Consider the following 17,430-nt stretch of genomic DNA (forward strand, 5'->3'; position numbering starts at 1 on the left):
TCAAGTGCAATGACAAGTCTGTGGTTTATCCAGCACCTTTAGTCCCAGCATTTAAAGTGCTATTTAAAGGTCAGTTTCCAAGGGGTAAGTGCCCATGTCATCCATGCTTTTAAAATATTAGGATAATGAAAAAGCAGTGTGCTGGTGCCTTGCTAATGGGTGTACACTTTCCAAATTTTCATTAGCCCTTCTGAAGATTGCCAGTGTTATGCGGACAATCCATTTGATAGCAGTGAGCCTGAAGATACACAGTATCTGTGCTGTGAATGATAATTTCCACTTTCATTTAAATTACTCCTTTTCCAGAGCATGGTTTCTTTCACGAGCAGTGTTTTCACGGCTGAGTCTCATCCTCCTTTGCTCAGATAGTTTACTAGGCAGAACTCTGGCCCAGTTTCCTGCTTGTGGCTCTATATGGCCTCAGGTCTCAGTCTCTCCATCCAGAAACTAGACAGAAATCTCCAGTTTCTCCTTCACCGTGAGTACCCTCTAGTGCTTTTTATTTTGCTCCGTGGTGTCCAGTCCTGAAAGATGTTATCCACGAATAAATGGCGCTGATGTTATGATGCTTTTGTTTTCCCACTTTTAATAACCACAATATATTTACTAATTAGAGCTTCTGATTAGCATGGGAGCCAGTAATTCTAACTGAGTTAATATCATTCTAGTCAAAGGCAGAGAAATGTGACATTTTATTTCTCCTGTGGGGCTTTATCAAGGGTAAGCAAACAGATGAAGTCTGTTAGGCTTTGGAATATATTAGAATAGCTCGCAGTGCCTTATTACCTTCCGGGGCCTCTGGAGGTTGGAAACCAGTGGGTTGTTGTTCTTTCTGTTCATTCATTTGTTCATTCGTTTGTGCAGTGAATGTCGGTGGCGTGGCGCTTTGCTGGATGCTGCGGGTGTAGCATCGAATGAGACAGAGAGGAATCTGCTGTAGGCAGAGGAAGGATGAACAAACAAGAGGCCAGGGAGAGATAAATGCCGTGATAACAATACGACAGGATGACGGGAGGTAGAGTGACTGGGGCCACTTTAGATAAGGCAGTTGGGGAAACCTTCTCAGAGGAAGGGGTATTCAAAGTGAGACCAGAATGATAAGCAGGAGCCAGCTACACCGAGATTATCTTTGATCACACTGACAGAAAGGCCAGAGTAAGTCCACGCATGTGTAAGTGTGACTTCAGTCTTAGACCATTAAAAAAAAAAATCGGAATAGTCGTTAAGTTCATTCATTAAGACTGCTCACTCTAGGGGATTGAAGGATTTGTCACACTTCTTTGAAGAGGAAAGTTTACCTGTCTGTCTCCCTAAATAATGTGTGATCTCCTTGAAGGCAGGGACACTGAGTTGCTGGAGGGTGAGTTTACACCTATAGCCAGCACAGGGTTGGGGGCTGTAGTTGTCTTCGGTCACAGATCCAGCAGGGAATATGGTGGTACCCAAGATAAAGTGGTCAACTGTCCTGGCAGTCAGGTCCCTTCACCCACTATGCTGGGGTTTAGGCACTGGACCCAAGGATGGGCAAAGGGCCTGATATCAGGCAGGTCCCCAAGACTCAAAGTGGGGCTGCCAGGCAGAACACAGCACAGGCATGTAGAATAAGAAGTAGAATGCAAGCCTGGGGCCCGGGGCCAAGTGAGGGCTGCTGGGAGCATCAGGGCTTGGCTTTGGTGTTTGTCGGGAGCTGGTTATACCCTCTTGTCTCAGCTGAGTAAGTGGGTTCAGCTGTGAGGAAAAGGAAGGCGAGGCACAGACGCTGGTGACTAAGCAAGCAATGGTGGTGTCGCTGTCATGGATCGCCCCTATTGGAAGTGGGGGTGCCAGATAGGATACAGTTATATTTGAATTTCAGAGGAACAATGAATAACTTTTTTAATTATAAGTACGAGGTGTGATAAAAAAATACAGTGAATGTTTAAATTAAAAAATGTATTACAGTAAAAGACACATTGCCATTAATCCCCCTCAAACTACTCCCCCTCGCTTCGAACACACTTACCCGATCATTCGTGCCACTTTCTGAAGCAGCTCTGGAAGTCCTCTTCTGTGTGTGTCTTCGCTTCGTCCTCCATCATGACAACGCTCCGTGTCACACATCACTTCTGGTACTGCAATTTCTGTAAAATAAAAACATTATGGAGTGTCCTCATCCACCTTATTCACTAGATCTGGCACCGTGCGACTTTTGGCTTTTCCCCAAAGTCAAAATGATTCAGGACATCAAGGCAACTAAACAGCACAACTAAAGACACTCACAAAAGAGGACTTCCGGAACTACTTCATAAAGTGGCAAGAACGATGGGATAAATCTGTTCAAAGCAAGGGGAAGTATTTTGAGGTGGGTCAATGGCAATATGTCTTTCACTATTTAAACATTCACTGTATTTTGTGATCACACCTCATATGTGCTAAATATTACATGAGATGTATTTGTAGTTGATCTGAAATTCAAATGTAATAGGGCATTCTGTATTTTTATTTGCTAAGTCTGGCAAGCCTAATTTGAAGGCAAAAGGCAGAGAAGCTCCAAAAGAGGCCACTGATTTCTAAAGTGTCAGCTGCCTGGCCCATCCTCTGCAGTCAAGGCTGATGGAGCTACCGTTTCTCTTCCACCTCCCTGAGCACACGCTCCTCTGGGTCGGCTGTTGAGCTGAGGGGAGGAGCCAGAGTGGCTGGGGTGGATGCAGACAGAAGAAGTATCTTGGCTGAGTGGAGGAAGGATGCCCTTGGGACCTGTCTCCTAGGGGGCCAGGCTTCTAGGAAGAGCAGACTGTTGCTCTTTGCTGCCCCTCCCTGAAAGTGCCCAAAGTGAAAATGCCCAACTTCCCACTGTGTCATTTGACCTTGAGGATGTCCTCATTGACACCTAGGGTGTGACCTCTAGGATGTTACCTACCCAACTATATAGACCACCACCATTTCTGTCAGGTGAGGGTTCTCTGCTTCACAGAGCAGGGACCTGAGGCTCGCAGGAGCACAGGGAGATGGGGGACAGACAGGACACAGTATTGTGTGGGTGCTGAGGATGTAACCCAGATCTGTGAACTCCTGGTCAGTTTAGAGCCCACAGGCCCCGGGCAGCTTCATGGATGCTGTTCCTTTCCTGATGCTGAGAGAATTGTGGGCAAAAGGACAACTTAGAAGGGCTAGCATCCGGTTCTAGTGAGGTAATTCTGTTGTGTTAGATTAACTCAGCACCTTGATGAGTGTATCTCCTTGGCAGGTGGCACATTTGTTCTCTTTACTGAGGAAATTCTTACCAGCCCAGGGCACACGTGACTGGGTAGGGGGAGTGGGAAGCCGAATGATGTGTTGTTATTTTTGAGTTGAAAATGAGAGGCAGTGGGGGGAATGTCCACTAAGCTATTTCTGAAATGTTTGTCACTTACTGTCACTTTTGAGTATAGAGAAAGACATCCTCTTAAGACAATCAATATGAACTCTTTATTTCAGTGACTGAATGGTGAAGCTGTGGACTCACCGGTGATGGGGTGTCACACAGAGGGATGTCAACAGGACAGCAAATGGAGCGGGTGTCTCTGACCCTCTGCTTTCCTTTTATTAGTCAGGGTTCTCCAGGAAAGCAGAGGCAGTATATGTGCATGTCTTTGTCTCTGTCTGTCTCAGCTCTATCTATCTATCTATCTATCTATCTATCTATCTATCTATCTATCTATCTATCATATCCAGCTCTATCATCTCTATCTCACATCTATCTGTCTACCTATTTATCTGTCATCTGGATTAACGTTACCTGGCTTTAAGGTATTGGCTCATGTGATTATCGGGGCTGGCGAGTCCAAAATCTGCAGGGCTGGAAGTTCAGGCACGAGTTTATGTTGCAGTGTTGAGTTCAGAATCCACTGGGCAGGCCAGGCAGGACAGAAACTCAGGCAGTGTTTCTATGTTGCAGTCTTGAGGAGAATTCCTTCTTTGGAAAGCATCACTTTTGTTCATAAGACCGTCAACCGATTGGATGACGCCCACCCACATTATGGAGGGTAACTGGCTTGACGCAAAGTCTATTGAGTTAAATGTTAATCTCTGTTCAAAGCCTACTGATTTAAATGTTAATCATATATATATATATGATTTTATATATATATAAAGCACCTTCACAGCAACATCTAGGCTGGTGTTGACTAAACAACAGGGCCCCATAGCTTTGCCCCGAGTGAGCTTGTCTGCAGATGTGCCAAGTATACAGAGCTGGCTGGACACCCAGGAGGAATGTCAGGCGCTTTCAGGAGGATTTTTCTCTCCAGCAAGGGCCTGAGCCACTGGCTTTTCTACAGGAGGTTTGCCAGGTCAGAGTGTCCATCTCGATTTCCCCTTCTCTTATTACTATTCCAAATTCCTTCTTGATTGGAGGAGACCAGTCTTTGTTCTCTTACGACCTTCAATGTGGACGAGGCCCACTCACATTATGGAGAGTCATCTGCTTGCGTCAGAGTCTACTGATTGTAAATGTTAATCACATCTAAAAAAAACACCTTCGTAGCAACATCTGTTGTTTGACCAAATGGGCACTGTGGCCTAGCCCAGTTGACACATACAATTAACTGCCACGCCTTCGCTCTGACCGTCCTGACAGTAGGGAAGCTCTGCTGTTGACTTAGATGAGAAGAGAGCCAAGGAACAGTGTGAATACCTGTGTTCAGAGTAGAAATTTGGCACTGGGTGGGAGCAGGCCAGGAGCTCAGGAGAGCGGGAGGGTACACACCTCAGTGGTTATATTCACCTAACCCACCGCCCTTCTCCTGTAGAGGTGAGGGCGGGGCTTCAGGCGAAGGCTGGCACAAGGTAGGAGAGATTAGAAAAGGCCTGTTCAGCTGCGCTGTGATCACCGCCAGCTTTCCCTTCCTTGCTCAGGTAGATTACACACCCCCACCTTGGCCTGTGATAATTCCAAACATGCCCAGCTAGGTAGAGGGTCTCACACACCCCACCTGAGGCAGGTTCAAAAGAATTCCAGCAATGGGCTGCCTGATGCGAACCCGGAGTATTCTGCATGGTGTGAGACTTTCTGAGTTCGTTTCCCTGCCTCCGTCCAGCAGACTTTTCTGGAAAGGAAGGTGCTTCTCTGAAGCATCTTCCTGCCTGATTCCTTTACTTCCATCGCTGTGGGAAGATTGTCCCTCTCCTTTGCCCCTTTGCCCTTCTCCTTATTTATAACCTGCCTGTGATTACAGGCTCTCTCTGGGGCAGCCCCCTGTTGGTATAGAGCTACCCCCAGACCCCGCCACCCATGATGGAGAACCCCTCACCTCCAAAAGGGACGCACATTTACTTTTTCAAAAGTGAACTTTTTAGTTTAGAATAATTTCAGATTCACAGAAGTTGCAAAGAGTGTAGAGAGTTCCTATCTACCCTTCACCCAGTTTCCCCTAGCGTTATCATCTTATATTACAAGAAACATTTGTCACAATTAAGAAACCAACATGGGTACTACATGACTGTTAACTCCAGACTCTAGCTGGCTTTCACTAGCTTTTCTGCTCCAGGATCCCGTCCAGGATGCCACGTTGCATTTAGTTCCTCCACTTGTCAGGCAGGCTTTGTCTGCCACTTGCTCCTTCTCCCACACCTCTTGTAGTTCTCCCCTGCCCTCTCCTCAGTCTCATGTCTCTGGTTGAACGGCCACTGACTGGAAGCCCCTACCCATGTCTGTTGATCTTTGTTCACAGTCCTAACGCAGAGCTTTCTTCCTCTTGCATGCTGGAAGGAAGAAAGCCACCCTGGCCGCTTGGTAAATATTTTACAACCTCTAATGGAATCAAGTTGTTTACTCTGCAGGAAATAGAAAGGCATTAGTTAAAGAAAGTAACAAGCTGGCTGGTTGCTGACTCTTCAGATTTGGTGAGAGGCCTGGGAGGCTGAATGATTTCTACTTAAGGAGTTTTAGTGCTAGATGGCAACTAGAACATCCCAGAAGGGATTGACTTCTGCTGCTTCTTGGGGTGGGGCCCTGGCCACCAGAGCCCCTAGGGGCCAGGATTGGGAGTTAGGCTGCCTGCAGCCTTAGGTTCCTTGGGGACCTTGCTTGACTCTCCCAGGCTGTGCCCTCTGGGGATGTCCCAGTGGGGCCGTGGACCACATCCCGAGCCTGTCATGTCTGTGCCCGTGGACATGGCCCCTCGCCCCATAGGACCTGGCTTTCTTGTCTGGAATAGGAAGGGTGGAGCTCAAGACATGGCCCCAAGACAGAGTAAACAGCACTGCTCGGTGCTTGAGAGGCCAGGAAACCCCACAGTGGTGCGTGCTGCATTTATCTGCTCCTGCCCCACCTCTGGGTCCCACCTCTACTCTTTCATACTTCGCACCCCAAGAGTTTCATTTCACAGAAGAGTGAAATAAAAATGTGTATTATTTAAACCAAGGCAGAAGTTGTAGTAAATTGTTTTGAAGCCATTTACAAGCTGTAACCTTGAGTGAAGAGGAAATGGATTGTATAGACCCACAGGCCCGCACGCCGGTCCCCTGCTTGCCTGCGCCCCCCAGGAGAGCGCTGTCTGCCTTGCCTGCACGGCCTCTGCTGCCTCCTGGCAGCCCGCGCACCTACCTCCACCCTCTCATCTGTTTCGTGCCTTCACCCATGCCCCTGTCTCAGCCCCTGCCATACACCTCACAGTTCTGGGATGCTCCAGGACCTGAGGGCCGGAGAGGGTGCTGCCCAAGTGGTTCCCTGGCACCTGGGCCCAGAAGCTGCACCGGCCTGGCTGACCCCCAGGAACCTGGGAGCCAAGCAGTGCGGTCAGCGCTGCTCTGGCCTGGAACATTCAGGAGTCTTTGACTGGACTGTGGAGGTTTCTGAGGAAACTTGGCATTCTTGTGTCCCCCAGCCAAAAGCCACAGAGCCAGCAGGGCCCCAGACCTGTGGTCCCTAATAGAAAGTAAGAGAAGCGGACCAGTACGGGTTTTCTGCCCCCCACCCTCTGACCTCAGGTGAGTGGCACATGTACGCAGGAGTCCTGCGTGGTGGTGATGCGGTTATCTCTGTCTCTAAGTGTGCCCCTCTGGGCCCAGGGCAGATGGTTTCATGGCCCATGTGTCAGGGCTGTTTCTCCCAGGCAGCTGCGAGCTGGCTGTCAGGTTTTTGGAGGCATCCCACATGCTCAGCAGCTTTGGATTAAAATGTTCTAAATCCACCTATTATGATCCTTAAGCTGGAGCCCCAAGGGGTTGGTGCTTGGCTGTGAGCCAACTCCCCAGAATAGGTTGGGCACTGGCAGGGAAATGACACCTGGATATGAGGTGGATGAGCAAGCCTCGGCTTCTGCAGCACGTCTCCAGCTGTCAGTGTCCTCTTTCTGGTCGCGGATCGTGAGAAGGCTCTATCACAGCTTTGTCCCTTTATGGCACCAGACTCATCTGCAGAGGTAGTTAACATGCCGATTCCAGGGCCTGCTTGCCGAGCTTATGATGCATGATATCTGGGGTATGGCCCTGGAATCTGCATGTCAACACATCTCTCCTGGGTCATCCTGATGTGCAGCCAGATTTGGGAACCCTGGCTTGAGTCCACCTTCCTCTTCTAGGAAGAATCCCTTCAAAGTCCAGGCTCTCGTGGATTTGGAGATGGAAGGGAGACGGAGAATACCTTGGGTCTCTCTGACCCTTGGTTTTATAATAGTTATACAAAGGTAAGAAATGTTACCTCTAGTGCCCATCAGATCCCAGAGTACAGAGTCCTTGGGAAGAGCCAATTCTGAAGCTATTCACAGCCCAGTGAGTGGCTACATGTGGGAGTCTGAGCTACTAGGGTAGACTCCCTGCCTTAGAGTAAAGTGGGAAGGTAAGGAGAGGTACGAGAGAATGAGGGGCTCTAGGGTGTGAGGACTTAGGATTTCCCCAGCAGGAGCATGACCTCCTTCCCCAGGGATAATGCCATGCTACAAAAAAGCCATGCCACAGAAACAGCCCACGTGCTGATTTTCACATCACACATTCCCACCTGCCTTCCCTCCTTGCATTGCTTGGTCTGATTGGAGGTGGCAGGGGAGGCGGGGCTGCGAGATAGGCCTCCTCTCTGCCCCTCTCAGATCCTGTGCCCACCGCTCAGCCTCCTGCCAGTGCTCAGGCCCTGCTGTTATCTTCTGGAGAAGGGCTCCTCGTTAGAGGTGCTGATTGCCACATTGTGCACCCTGTGTTCTTTGGGGCTCTGCTGGGGAGGGTGACCTATGCTGTGAGGTTTAGCTTCGCACCAGGAAGCAGAAGACCCGAATGGAGTTTATTTCCAGCCAATGCACTTCCCCGCATCCCAGCCCAGGTGAGGGGCTCAACCTCCCTGAGGCTTCATTTCTCCATTTGCAAAAGGGGGTTTTCATTTGTGTTCTTGCCTCCCTGATAGAGACATTTAAGACCCAGTGAGCTGAGAGATATGAGAAATTTTGAAAATTCCAAACAAGGCCTGTGAACTTGAAATGTGTGACATAAATGACTCAGAGCTGGGCAGTGAGGAATGGCGGGAACTGTGGAGAACTGGAGAACAAAATTAGATTCACTTAGAAAAAAAATAAATACTGTAGGCTCCGACTAACTCATATCTAAGGGCCAAATTTGGCTTGTAGGCCAACAATTAACCTCTATTATAAAGTGTTCAAAAGCCAGGTAGCTATCCTTAGTTTCCATACTACCTTCATCAATATAGCAGCTTTTCAAACAATGCCCTACGAAATATTTTTTCCCTGGATGTGTATATGTACAGGGACTCTACGAGTACAGGCTCCAGAGTCAAACCTGGTCTGAGGTCCAAACCTGGTCTCTGATGCTTAGGCATGTTATTTCAGCTTTCTCTGCTCTGATTCTTTTCTTTATGTGTTAAATGTGGATAGTAATGGCACCTACTTCATTGGAATCCTGTGAGGATTAAATGAGATAATCCATGAGAAGTGCAACCCAATGACTGCTCATAACTTAACTTGCTCAATAAGAATTTAATATTATTATTGTTGTTATTTTTATCATTCTCTGCTTTATTGCACAAAGTATAGGACGGACGTATATAGCAATAAAAACATGATGATACAGAATAAGAGATGGGGGTAAGAAGAGTCAGAACTTAAGAGCAGACAAAGATGGCCTTCAAAGGTCTTATGTGGTTTCTGTTGGAAAGTTTCACATTTTGCTTTGAGTTTCCTGATAACCACAGGTAAGGTTTCCAGGCGGGAATTCTCGGCCGTTCTTAGGAATTTTTTTCATTTTCCCCTTCCCAAATCCCAAGATACACACTGTTTTCTGTTCTCCGTGATGAATCATGTCCACAAAATGATGGCCGACACTGCCAATCGCCTGGGCTCAAGGAGCCGATTTTCCCGATTTCCCAACCAACTTTTCTCGGGATTCGGGAATGGGGAAGTGAAAAAAATTCCTGAGAACGGGCAGGAATTCCTGCCTGGAAACCCTAAACTATTACAGGGGACAGGGAGAAATGGCCAATGACAAGCCTTTTATCAAAACGGAGGAAGGATCATGGAAGTTCCTCCTGGATTTGTGTTTGTATTTTTTTTTTCCCCAAGAAAAGAAGTAGAAAAAACTTTCAGTCTTGGTTAATGGGCTTCAAGTGTAACTGGATAACTCAGGTGTGTGGCGTTTGGAAGCTAGTATTTCCTCACTGGCATGTCTGAGCTCAGCGTGGCACTGTGGTGGTCGTTAAACCTCAACTGGCCCTGTGTTCTGAGACATAGAACGGTCCCCTCATGGCTATGGCTTCCAAGCAAAAGGTGTGGGCCAATTTTCTCGTCTTCCTGAATGTGCCCGATCATGGGGGCTGCTCAGACATTTCAGTAGTCCCATCGTTGCCTGCACTGTGTATTTATCCCTCTTCCTGAGCAACCTGGTCATCATTCTCCTCCCAGGATGCAGAAGGCTCCTGACATCTGCCTCCCCACCTCCCAACAGGAAGCCCTTTTTGAAGGATTGCTAGATGGTGATTTCCTGTGAACATAGTGGTTTAAAGTCCCAATGCCTTTGATGGATATGACACCCCATATTTCTGACTGGTGAAATGCCCTTGCGATAGGGTGTAGCCAGTATGTACTTTCTAGAAGAACACTTTCGGGTTTGTGCACTGTTAATAGGAAGTATCAAAGTACATGTTTCGAGAGTGGAGAGACCATACATCTGTTTATCTTGCTCTGAATTACATCCTAGGCACCAAAGGACACTTAATACATCAATGTCCTGATGAAGATGGTGGTATTGTCAGTAAGTGATAATCGAGAATGCAAAAGAGGACGACATTACTTGATTGGAATGTGAACCTTGTGTTTTCAGGGAAAGCAAGCTCTGTGCAGTATGTTTATTTTAGGAGGGCAGTGTGTTGAGTTTGCAAGCTCAATGCCATTGCAGGATAAAACGAGCAGTGCATTATTTTATTGCTCAGCCCTTCCAAATATTTCTGGGAACGCTGATGTTTCAGGACAAAAGGCTTGTCTTTTCCCAACAATGTGTGCCTCTAAAAGGCTTCCTAATGGGAACGTGAAGAAACAATTACAAGAAAAAAATTGATCTTTGAGTGATTAAATGGTCTTATAATATGTTGCTACTTCTTTGTTGTTAGAGAGGACAGTACATGAAGTTGGCAGTCAGGAAACTTGACAGCACTCAGAGAGAGTGGGTCTGCTGCTGTTTCCCAAGATACAGGAAGACCCCCGATAGTCTTGTAGGCCCATTTCCTGGCCATCCCTTACCCTGGCCCACCCCCACCACTGATCTCATCACTGTGGTATCTATGATTCCGTGGCATAGACGTCTGATATCATATTGCTTACAGGTTGATCTCTCTGGGCTGTGGGGAGGGACCAGTGTGGTGTGGTGTCTTATTAACGTTGACATACGCAGGACCTACCATGTGGTTGGCCCTCAATATATATTTGTTGAATGAAGTAAGTAATTTTGCAGAAGCACTAAAAAAAAAACAAAGTCACCAGGTCCATCCCTTCCTAATAAGCGGAGGATCCCAGAGAGTTTTCCCACGTTGTCTGGAGCCACACAGCCAGACTGTGGCCCCCACAGGGACTAGATCCTCTGTCTTCCATCGCCAAGTACAGCACTTTTGGCTGGAGTAGTTGAGCTGTGGTTCCCCACGCCCTTGACTGTGCACATCATTGTTTTCTTCTGCACCTCATTCATTCATTGACTCATTCCTACGTTATTTATCAAACAGCTACAATGGGCGAGGTACAAAACAAAACAGACAAAGAACGCTAATGGAGCTTTTATTTTAGCACGGGAAGTTAGCCAATAAATAACAAACATAATCAATAGGGGAAGGATTTAGTATGTCCCAAGGAAATAGGTGCTCTGTAAAAAATAAATAGGAGAGTGGGTGGTGGGGATTGGAAGTATTGAAGAGGGGCAGGCAATAGTATTTCACAGAGTGAGGAAGAGAAAGTGAGGTTTGAGCACAGCCTTGAAGAAAGGGAGGGATTTAGTTTTGCAGGTATCTGGGGAAATGTGTTCCAGGCAGAGGAAAAAACTATAGCAAAGACTCCAAGATAAGAGTGTGTTTGGAGTGCTTGAACGAGAGGCCAGCAGAGTGTAATGGAGTGGGCTGGATGAGGGTAGTGGGGAGAAGGAAGAGTTGAGGTGAGACCAGTAACCAGAACTGTATCATGCAGAGCCTTGTAAGCCATAAAAAAGGACTTCGGCTTAGATTCAGAAGGAAATGGAGAGCCATTGGAGAGTTTTGAGGAAAGGAATGGCATGATATGACTTGTCCTTTAAAAAGGATCATTCTAGCTGTCGTATTGAAAATAGACTTTGGGAGGGCAAGGGCAGAAGCAATGAATCTATGAGGAAGCTACTGAAATAATCCAGGCCAAAGATGATGGTGGCTTGGATGAAGATGGTTGTAGCAGTGGAGGTGTTGGGAAGAGGCAGATACTAGATATGTTTCCAATGAGAGCCACCAGGATTTCCTGGTAGATTGGGCACAGGGTGTATGAAAGAGGAAGGGAGGGAAGGATACCCCAAGGTTTTCACCTCCCGGATGGATGGAGTTGCCATCAACAGAGATGGAGAAAGCTGTAGGTGGAACTGGATTCCCCACCACCCAACCAGCCCCACGGGTTCCAGCCCTGGGATGGGAGAGGGTGAGGAGAATATGGGAGGCTATCCATCCCAGTGAGACTATACCACACCCCTTTTGAGCCCTCGATCTTCTTTCTTCACCAATTCAAATGCCACTTTTTCAGTATTCCCTTTAAGATTGATCACCTCGTTCACGACATCTAACTTGATTAATTTTACCTGGCTGAGTCTCCCAGTTCATTCCATATTCATACATAGATATGCTTTACTTAACACAATAGATGAGTTTTTGAAAAGAGAGGTGTAAGTCACCTTTCAAAAAAATATTAAAGCCTATTTTTTATTCACCAGGGGAGCTAACTATTTAAAGTACCCTGTTATTAATGCTTTTGTAAGGTGAAGAATCTTTCTGTTAGATGACTGTGGAGTTCCACTAATTTATCAGTTTTGTACGATCAGGTTATAAATGTAAAACTGAGTGCACACTCGTATAATATGTCTCTCTACAAGAGATACCTGCTAAGCATCTCACCAGAGGGCCCACTGAGACCTCAGGCTCAGTGTTTTCTCATTTGAGCTTATCATTTTCCTCCTAAATCCTTGTCTTCCTGTACTCCCTGTTTCACACATGCCTGAAATCTCAGAGTCAGCTCTTCATATCTGTCCTTCTCATTCTCCCCTCCCCCTAGCTTGTCACTTCTTCACATCTGTAAACTCTCTTGCAGCTCCCACATTCTTTCCACAACCCTCTGCCTCTGTTATAACCCTCTGCCTCTATTCAAGTGCCCAAGACATTTTAATGGACTTCTTAACCCTATTCTCTGTAGTTACTGTATCCGTAACTACAGTAACAGTAGTTACTGTATCCGTGTTCTCTAATTCATTCCACATTCAGCTATTCAAGGAAGCTACCAGGAGCATTTTTATTCTCATGAGGCTTCTCTGCTCGAAGATCTGTAATCTCTCCATCAACTTATCTAGCTAGAACTTACAATCTAAACACCTGAGCATGGTATCTAACACCTGTCTGACCGACCTGTATGTGCTTCTCTGGCATTTTCACCACCACTTATCCGTTCATCCCCATGCACCATGAGGGGCACCCATGATGAAATACTCCCCACTCCCCTGTGGCCCTGAGCATGAGCAGGTGTGAGCCTGCCCCTTCTTCACCCCTGGCCGGCAGTGCACCTCTGTCTTCCTTATTCTGCTCAAATCCTTTCCATTTTCAGAGACCAGCCCAAGTGCCTCTTCCTCTTTGAAGCCTTCTCTTTTTTTCTGGCAGAAATGACCTTCCTTAACACTTCATGCAAATCATTTTTATAATGTGTCTCCCTCTTCTAGTGTATTGTTATTCTACTGCTCATATCTTCCTCACCAGCCTATACGTTTCTTGCCTGCTGTCTTCATCCTTACCTCTCTCTCATGCCTGATGTGTAGGGAGTGTGTGATAACATTATACTGCACAACTGTATGGCTGTGCTTTTTCTTATTAATGTTTTATTGTTGACATGTGCTGCATACATTAAATTGTAAGTTTTGTGAAGGCTGAAACTATCCTTGGCTTTTTACCTCCATTCCTTCCCATGTAGTCCCCACAGACGGTGTTTATTGTGCTAAGTGCTGAGTTCTCCATTAACTCTTGTGTTTCAAGGTTGCACAGCCCTCATGGTGGAAACACAGCAAACTGGGAATTCATCCCAGGCACTGTGGCCTTTGGTTTGTTTATTTACTCATTCAATTATTTATATCCCATGTGGCAGGTATGAATTTCTGGCCACCAAAATAGGGTGCAAGAAATGTCACATTTTTAAAATTTCTGTAAAATTGAACCAATGCCAAGCTTCTACCTGCTGAGCTGGCAGGAAATTCAGTCTGTCTTTTGAGAACCCCCGACTCCAACCACTCCCTGAGGATTGTACAAATGCCTCAGGCTTCTCACCAGTTCTGAAGGGCTGGGGAAGGACTCATGCATTTGGGGTCCATACTGGTCACATCGTAGCCCAGAGGATCTGTGTAGACCAATGGCTCCTCTGCTTCCTCATTAAGAGAGCTCAAGGGCCTGGGCTGCAGGTCCTTTCTGAGAGCCTCCATAGTTCCAGGGCACTGCAAGGAGAAGAGATTCCACCTCCACTCCTCACGGTACCTCCAGAAATCAGCCCCCACCTCAGTTTCAGGGAACATTCTCAAACTTCCTCTAGATGAGAGGGAAAATAATTCTTGTTCTTTTAGCCTTTTTCAGTATTTCCAAAAAATAATTGATATCAGAATGATTTTCTTGTCACACATCTTAATAAAGGGATTTATGCTAAGTACACATGTCATAAATTCATGACAGTATAGAAATAGAAATAAAGAATTTGGACCAGGGAAAGCACCCGAAGTTGCAGTAACTATAATTGCTATAGTTAAGCTTCACGTTTGACTCTAAGCTTTCTGCTTGTCAAAATGAAAAGGGAGATGTGGTTTCATAACTCTATTATCAGAAAAGTAGACACAATCAGTTTTTTAAGAGAAGCAAAGATTTTTCTATTACTTGGTTCTAAAATAAATTTTTCATGTGAAGCTTTATAAAGGGAATATCAAGTAAAGTCTTTTAAGCATTCATATGGGTCTCTGTTTCTTGAAGCTTGTGCCTCCTCATAACTACTGAGGAGGCTAGCTGTGCCTGAGGGCCTGCCCCTCAGAGAACTGACCACGGACGTTGGTCCCTTCTTTTGCTACCTTTATCTGCTGTTCAAACTCCTAACTATGGCCAGACAGTATTGATATTACCAATGCACTATAGTCAAAACAGAACAGAGACTGAAATAAACATCTACTAAAGTGCATAACCTAAGTGACATAAAAGCATGGCCTATCTGGGCAGGTGGGTTCTGCTCCAGATGTTGCCTTTGCTTATTGATGGTCCTGGCTGTTTCTTTCTCCTACTGAAATCTCTTTTAGTACAGGGTTCTAGGACTCTGTATGTATCATTGAATCATGATGCCAAATGTGGTTCTTGGCATTTAACAGGCAAAGACATCAGTGTTGAATTGATATGCTTGCTTTTCCCTCTATTTCATACCTGAAACGTGATCTTTTAAGTTACCCTCCTGTGTTTCAGGAATAATGTAGAGCTAAATGAGAAGAGTTCCTCCAAGACGGACCCTTCTCCACCTCATATATGACAGGACTAAGGAAATAGACCTGAGGATCCATCAGTGAGTTAGGGGACATCTGAGAATTAAAGGAAAGTATGAGAACATTGTTTCTTTAAATAGAGAATATCAATAATGAGTTAGAAATATATATACGAACCAAATAGACATGCTGGAGTTTAAAAGTATAGTCATAACATATTTGGGTTGGCAGAAGAAGGAGTCAACAAACTTAAAAAGAAATCAATTAACATTATCCACTCTGAGGACCAGGATGTAAAAAGAATGAAGAATGGACAAAACATCCGAAACCTATGGGACAACATAAAACATACCAACACATACATAATAGGAATCCCAGAAAGAGAGAAGAGAAAGTGACAGAAAGACTATTTGAAGAAATAATGTCCAAAATCTCCCAAAATTTATGAAAAATATTAATCTACACATACAAGAAGCTCAATGAATTCCCAGTAGAATTAACTCAAAGAAATCCTCAGACACACCATTGTTAAACTGTTGAAAGTCAAAGACAGAGAATCTTTAAAGCTGCAAGAGAAAAGAGACTTATCACATATAAAGGATACTCAATAAGATTAACAGCTGACTTCTCACCAGAAAGCTTAGAGACCAGAAGTCAGTGGTATGAAATATTTAAAATGCTAAAACAGAAAGACTGTCAATCAAGCATTTCATATTCAGTAAAAACTATATTTCATGTGAAATCTAAAAAACATAATAAATGAACAAACAAAACAGAAACAGACTCATAGATACAGAGAACAAACTGATGATTGCTAGATGGAGGACGGATTGGAGGACTGGTTGAAAAAGATGAAGGGATTAAGAAGTACAAATTGGTAGTTACAAAATAGTCATGGAGATATAAAGTGCAGCATAGTCAGTAGTACTGTAATAACTATTTATGGTGCCTAGTGGGTACTAGACTTATTGGAGGGATCACTTCATAAGTTATATAAATGTCTAAGCACTATGCTGTATTACTGAAACTACTGCAATGTTGAATGTTGACTGTAATTAAAAAAAATAGTGAAGGAGAAATTAAGACATTCTCAGATAAACAGAAACTGAGAGAATTTGTTGGTAGAAGACCTGCCCTACAACAAATACTAAAGAGGGTTCTTTCAGGCTAAAATGAAAGAATACTAGATGTAACTCAAATCCACAAAGAAATAAAGAGCAGTAGTAAAAATTACTACAGTGTAAATGTATTTTTATTTATTTTTTATTTTTATTGTTACTCTTTTCTTTTCCTATTTGATTTAAAAAATAACTATACAGAGCAATAATTATAAAACTGTGTCGATAGACTTATAATGCATAAAGATGTAATTTATATGGCGATAATAGCATGAAACGGGGAAAGGATGGAGCTATATTGGAGCAAAGTTTTTATATACTGTTGAAAATAAATTAGAATTAATCTGAACTAGATGGTTATAAATTAAGATGTTAATCGTAATCTCCAGGGAAACCCCCTAAGAAAATAATAAAAAGAAAGAAAGAAAGAAACAGTAAGGAATAAAATGGTACACTAGCAAACTTCCATTTAACACAAAAGACAGTAATAGAAAAATAGAGGAACAAAGCAATAAGATGCATAGAAAACAAATAGCAAAATGGCAGACATAAATTCTACCTTATCACCAATTATACATTATATTTAAATAGACTAAATACTCCAATCGAAAGGCAGAGAGATTGGCAAATGGATTTAAAAGAAACAATCCAACTATATGCTATCTAAAAGGACACATTTTAGATTCAAAGACACAAATAGGTTGGAACTAAAAGAATGGTTAAAGATATAACATGCAAACAATAACCAAAAGAAGTTTTACGAATACCAGACATAATAGACTTTGAAACAAAATTTTTAGTAGAGACCAAGAACATTTTATAATGATAAAGGGTCAGCTTTTCAGGCAGATATAACAAATATAAGCATATAATCACCTAACAGCAGAGCTTCAAAATACATAAAACAGTAACAGAACTGAAGGGAAAAAAATAGGCATTCAGCAATAATAGTTGGAGACTTCAGTACCCCACTTTCAATAAAGAATTGAAGATCTCTGGAGATGACCAACAAGAAAACAGAAGACTTGAACACTATAAGCCAACTAGACTTAACAGACATCCATAGAACACTCTACCCAACAGAAGGAGAACACCCATTTTTCTCAAGTGCACATAGGACTTTCTCCAGGATGGGGCACATGTTAGCTCATAA

General features: G+C 44.4%; 1 protein-coding gene across 3 annotated transcripts in view; it reads left to right on the forward strand.

The window, feature by feature from the left end:
* Window positions 1–17,430, forward strand: part of GALNT14 (polypeptide N-acetylgalactosaminyltransferase 14) — a 189,474-nt gene that overhangs the window by 64,633 nt on the left and 107,411 nt on the right. Inside the window, exon 1 of one of the 3 annotated variants that reach the window (XM_033124227.1) lies at window positions 242–478. The exons of the other annotated variants lie outside the window; for them this stretch is intronic. The gene's annotated coding sequence lies outside the window, so the exon portion shown is untranslated. Of the gene's footprint in view, window positions 1–241; window positions 479–17,430 lie in introns of those variants that run through there. 3 annotated transcript variants of the gene reach the window in all.

The sequence above is a fragment of the Rhinolophus ferrumequinum genome, chromosome 13, assembly GCF_004115265.2.
Source record: "Rhinolophus ferrumequinum isolate MPI-CBG mRhiFer1 chromosome 13, mRhiFer1_v1.p, whole genome shotgun sequence".
Lineage (NCBI taxonomy): Eukaryota > Metazoa > Chordata > Mammalia > Chiroptera > Rhinolophidae > Rhinolophus > Rhinolophus ferrumequinum.